Here is a 6,000-nt window from a genome sequence, read left to right as displayed (position 1 = left end):
TTCCTCCTCTGCAAGTGGCCGCAGCGGCTTCCTCTGACCGAGGCTGTCCCAGACACTCTGGCTCCGCGGCACACCCTCCACGTGCACAACAACACTAACCCAAGGCTTTGCTTTCTTCTCCAAAAATTCAGCTCAGCCCCAGCAGCCACGCCATTGAGGAAACACCTGTAATGAATGCGGGTCACTGCCAGCACAGACACCGCCACACAGCTGCCATGGCCCCACAGCCATGGGGTCCCAGCGGGGGCTTCAGCACTCGTGTCCTTGTGCCCGTGGACCCACAGCAGCTGTAGGAACAGTCTGATTTTCAAACACATGGTTGCTCTGCTGGTGCTCTGCGGGTTGCAAAGGGTGCTGTAATTTTAAGCATCCCACTTGGAGGGCAGCTTGCATGAGAGATGGGGAGCACTCATCTGGAGGTAATGCCTCCAGCTTGGCCAGGGGCTGCAAAGAGGGCAGGCTGTGCTCTCTTACAACTGATGGAAGCACATAGTCTCCACTGTGACTCACTCTGCCCAGTGCCAGCTAGTGTAATGGAATGCTAGTCTGCCAGCATGCATGCAGGCTGCAGCACCTTGATCTGTGCAGATGCCCATGTGACTGCAGGCAAGCAGAGATTGAGCTTCTCACCTTTGATGCTGCTTGCTTGTAGCCAGCCGCATGTTTTCAGGTCTCATGAACTCAGCAGGCTTGGAACAAGCTGCAACTTGGCAGAGAGGTCCAAAGACAACCCAGATGTTGCAGGACGTGCTGTCAGACTGGGTTAGCCTAGCACTAACTCAGTGCTGGTAGGGCCACAGCACTGCCGGTGTCCCTCCTCCCAGATAGAAAGTTACTTTAATTTCCTGGTGGCTTGTGATCCCTTCAGCTACCATAATCCCAGATGTTGGTGTTTGAATGTTATTTGCCAAGCACCATTTTCATATAATTAATTTTCTGCTGCAGTTTCAAATGGAGAAGAATTCTGTGGATTTCATTCTTCCTGAGCAGTGGTTGTGTAACTCTTGGCTTGGGAGAGCTGCTGTGTTCCCATCCAAAGCAGCTGTGCTTTGGGTTTTGGTGATCCATACTACTTAAATATAGAGTTTGACATCTGTCTGGACAGCCTTCAGTCTGGAGGAACTCTGTGATGATAATGAGTTAAATGCCTTGACCTCGTTTGGAAATTTTACTGGGGAACATGTGCAGAAGAATTTGGTTAACGAAGTGTAGGGATGTACAGCCTGCTCCTTGCACTTTTGTTTGCTTAATATGAAAGTGCTCTGACAAAGGCTATCTGGAAAGCCTGGCACAGCTGCAAGCTCTCCTTCCCAAGCAAATATCGGGTCTGCCTGTGGGATGGATGACTGCTCTCCATGCAGCATCGTGACCAGGAAAGTCCAATTCTTTCCCAGAGGAATGGAAAGTGATGTGCAATCAGAAAAGCAATTGTGCATCTGCTGTGGGTATGATTGTGCCAGGGCTGTGAAAGGATATAGACAGTGAGTTGTGTAAGGGAGGATCAGTGGAGTAAGGCTGCTGCTGAAAAATGAGCTCTGTGCAGAGAGGATCAGGGTGAGAGGATGACGATGCCTTTTGCTTCTCAGGCAGCAGGTTGAGAGGTGACTTAATTGTTGCAGGTGAATGATTCCACTTGGCTGAGAGCTGCATGGTGTGGTGGGTGTGCCTTTCTCTGAATCCAAGGGCTGTTCTTCCTTTGCCTGGACGTTATGCATAAAAAGGCCAGTTGCCATGGTCCTCAGTGTTGGGCATCACTGCAGTTATTCTGTCAGAAGAATATGGCAGTAATACAACCTCATGTCTCCTAGAGGGGTCAGGAAGGAATTCTCCCAAAGATGCATTCTAAGTGAATGTTTTGGGTTCATTTACCACCTTCCCCTGAGGACTCAGGGTGTTTCCATTTCAGAGTATGACAGCAGAAGACCCTCAGATTGAAGTGATTGTGAAAATACTCTTCTGTCTGGCTGATACCCCCTGGTTGGCCCTGCCTATGCACCTCACATGCGCACAGATTGGTTCCTTCTGCAACAAACAGCAGGAAGCATGTGGCTGCCTGCAGACTGCTGGGTGATTCAGCTGGTAGTTCCCAAAAGCAGCATTTACTGGAAGTTCTCAGGTGTCATTTCCCCAGGATGGAGATCCAGCATGGGCAGCCAAGCTGCAGGATGCTCTTGAGTGTGCTCACCAAATTTGGGTGTAGGGACAGAAAAATTTTGTTTCAGAAGCTCTATCTCATTTTGAACAGTCTGTCCCTTCATGGTGGATGCCCCTTGGAATGCATTTATGGGTCTTTGCCAGCAGGGAGGGCCAAGGGAAAACATCCAGGGATGCCCAGGGAGGCTCCATCATCCCTGGAGCTTTCAAGAAGAGGGTAGATGTGACACTGAGCGACATGGTCTAGAGAGGTCACAGGCATGGGCTGATGGTTGGACTTGGTGATCTTAGTGGTCTATTGAGCCTTAATCATACTGTGATTCTATGATTCTGTGATCTCCATCAGAAAAGGTGAAGTGCTTCCTGAGGAGAATGATGCTGTTCCCTCACTTGTAAGACAAGACACTGCATGAAGGCATCATTGTCTCAGAAAGATCTGGTGGGAGTGTGTGTTTACATACACGAGAGCAAATCCCCTTCTGAAGCCTTGTAGCATATCATAGCAAGAAAAGGATGTATAAATGAGGAACACAAAAGATTTGGTTGCCCAGGACTCCTAGATTTATTAACTGATAAATGATTTTCTTACAAGTTATTATTGATAGCATTCAAAGGGTGTGCACTATTTTTTATGTGCATCACATTTTTCATTAAGAAATTGCTTGTCTCACTTTGGGCATTGTATGGACACAATATTAACAGTTAAATGAAGATTTTCAGGTCATCCTGCATAGTGCCAGGAGTTGGACTTATGGGTTGCTTCCAACATGAGATATCCTATGATTCTATGATTTTACACACTATCACTCTGAATTTCAATATAACTGACAAATCCTGGCCAGAGAGCTGTGGGCCATGCTTGAGCAATAAATTAAGTGGAAGTGCAACAAGAAGAATGGTGCAACAGTTGTACAAAGAAGTTTTGTCACATCCCCTTGTGCCTCTTGACCCTCACCAGCCAAGGTTCAAAGCAATTTCTGGGGTTGAGGTACAAAACTGCTTTTGTCTCTGTTCAGAGAGCATGAAGATGGGCTCTCTTTGCCTGCCTCTGCAGCAACAGGTTACAGGATGACTACTGGTGTCACCAAGGCACAGCTCACCAAGCCCTTCTCTGCCACTTATGGACATCAGACAACAGCAGGATTGGTCCATCCCAATCTTCTTTTATCTGAGACCTCACTGTCTTAAGAGGGCTGACATTCTTTGCCTAACAAAGTCACCGGACCCAACACTTGTGTGAAATCAGAAGCCCACCAAGCCGGGTAAGTCAACTGAAAGTCTCCTTCTGAATTCCAGCAGTGTTGTGCTCTCGGTGTGCATGGTTCTGTGTGCATGGTGCCCCCCTGGTACAGGATGGACCATTGCTATTAGGATGCATAGCTTTGGGCCACTGATGGCACCAGCCCAGCATGAGTGGCATTTTGTTTCAGCGTATGGATCCATTTCACCTTAATAACAGGTGACTGCTGGGAGATGAATCTGAGCCCTCCAGGAGAGGGGGAACATCGATATCTGCAGGGGGACAGGGCAGGATGAGTACGTGCCCAGGGATGTCGTGCTTTGAAACCCCACCTTGGGTTTCCCCTCAGCATCCTGGGTGAGTGTGACCAAGTCCCAACGCTGTTCTTGGATGGCTGCAGCACTCACATGTTTATGGGGTGTGCAATGCACTCTCTCTCCACCCCTAACTCCCACTGGTGTCCATGTGGATTTTTTGAGTTCTTCCAATGCTGCTTTAGAGGAAAAAGCAGCCCCCAAATGTGGCTCTGGGTGTTCGGTAGCTCCAGCCTCAGACATGAGCACGACTGCTGATTTCTATCACTTGCAGAGCACTGCTCACAAGGGAAACTTCTCACGTGTTCTTCTTGGCTTCGCTGCATCCCCACTCACATCAATTACACTCCTGCTTTTTGGCCTTCATTTGTCCTAAGCTGTTGTGCTTCAAGTGAGCTCTTATTAGCACTTCCCTCTCCAAAAAGGAGTGACTGCAAAAAAAGCCAAGGGTCATTTCCCTTCCCTGGAGACCAGTAGATGTCCTGGCTTTTAAATCAGGAGCCATAAATTTCAAGCCTTAGTATATTGTGTGTTCTGCCTGGAGAGGGGCGGAGGTTCCTCTGGAGAGAGTGAGGAAAAGAAACTTTCAGATATGACAGCACGTTGCTTGGGCAATGCTTTTAAGATACCGAGACAAACCACAGCACAGAGCAGTGAAGAAAGGTGGTCATTAACAGATACCAACTGTGGGAAATCAGTCAGAAGGAGAAGTGGAAGAAGGAAGTGATGATTTTCTATTTCTTGCACCATCTTTACTTGCAGAGGGGGCATCAGCAGGTGGAGTTGTTAAACATCAGCCAGCAGAAAAGCCACCAGTTATCAAAGCACTGCTGTTGAAACCCAACAAGAATAGATTGTGCTCTGTGTGATGAATGTACATTTTTAAACTGGAAATACTTGTGCTATCTGCAGTGCACTTTCTTTGGGTTTCTTAAACCCATGCTGATGATCTTTGTGAGGTAAGTGGGAAAACCCATCAGAGAATAGTGTGGCCCATAATAAGTGGCTCTGGGTCTGTGTGATGGTGGAGAGTCACTGCAGAGTTCCAGGAACTGTGGGTAAGGCTGTGTCACAGAGAAAGGGAGAAGGCAGGCAGTCAGAAGAATATTATTTCTTAATTTCTGTGCTGCAATTAAGAAAGGGTTGTGTTGTTCGTTTTCACGTGCCTCAACTCCCACCAGCTGCATGCTCCCACCCACGACATGTGTGCCATGTTTTTGTTACGGCTGTAGCCTCAGGTAGCACGGAATCGGGGCCAAGCATACATTAGTAAAATTAGAAGAAATATCATCTGACGGGTTTGGACGGTGCTGTGGGCAGTGCATATTTGGCAAGACTCTGCTTCTTTTGCAATCCAGCCCAGAGACAGTACCTGATCCTATCTGAACACAGACTGAACTTGCAAGACGAGTCCTAGCATGTGAGCTGTGAGTCAGGGATGTCTTAAGCACTGCCTCAGCATCCAACACCAACAAGCTCTTTTTACCTTCTTCATCCTGCTTAAGTAAATGCAGTGAATTCTTGTGTTAATAGAGAAGCTTTGAGGGCAGCAAGGCACAAGTCTGTTTTTTCACTCCCTCCAGCATTTGTCCCTTTATATTTGGCCATTTTTACCCATTCCTCTGTTCTCTGGGCTCAGCTAACAAGGCCAGGGTAATACTGGTGGTAAGTGTATGGTTGGACAAGATGATTTTAGAGGTCTTTTCCAACGATGATTCTATGACTGCAGACTCTGGATTGAAAGCTGCATCTGATACATATGACCACATTCATGTTCTTCTCTGGTGAGGATATGCTCACATCAGTAGTTCTATCTATATAGGGGACTTTGAAGGATGTGGGCCTGTGCTTAAAAACAAATATACTTTCCAACCTCTTGTGAGTGCCATCCTTTGATAGAAAGCCTCCTTCACAATTTGAGAGATTTCTTAAATTGCCTGTTGTGATGGGTCTGTGGTGCCCATAGATGGTATTTGAGGAAAACTAACGTAAAAGTTTGCATTTGGGAATGATTTGATGAAATACATGAGATCTTAGGAAGACTGAACTTACACTGATCTCTTCCAACATTCCCATCTGGCAGTGCCCTTGCAGTGGCTTGAGCTGCCTCTGTCCATGTTTCGGGAGATCAGTGGGGAGCTGCAGAAAAAAACATACTAAGGAATAATGACTGCAAAGCAGCATTTACCTATTTTCTAGAAGACGGAAAGAGAAATGTATATACAATATGCTGATACAGGCACACTAAAAGGGTTGTGATTGATGCTTTCATAATCACAGGGAATAAATGAA

The 6,000-nt window shown here is 47.0% G+C and overlaps 1 protein-coding gene across 2 annotated transcripts in view; it reads left to right on the top strand.

Annotated features, from left to right (window-relative positions):
* The first annotated feature begins 3,134 nt into the window (after positions 1-3,134).
* GPR132 (G protein-coupled receptor 132) overlaps positions 3,135-6,000 on the top strand; it is a 64,602-nt gene continuing 61,736 nt past the window's right edge. For both annotated transcript variants that reach the window (XM_015865701.2, XM_032445045.1), the window contains exon 1: positions 3,135-3,416. The gene's annotated coding sequence lies outside the window, so the exon portion shown is untranslated. The remainder of the gene's footprint in view (positions 3,417-6,000) is intronic.

The sequence above is a fragment of the Coturnix japonica genome, chromosome 5 (genome assembly GCF_001577835.2).
Source record: "Coturnix japonica isolate 7356 chromosome 5, Coturnix japonica 2.1, whole genome shotgun sequence".
Classification (NCBI taxonomy): domain Eukaryota; kingdom Metazoa; phylum Chordata; class Aves; order Galliformes; family Phasianidae; genus Coturnix; species Coturnix japonica.
Note: the sequence above shows the minus strand (reverse complement) of the source record. Positions and strands in the feature narration are given on the sequence as shown.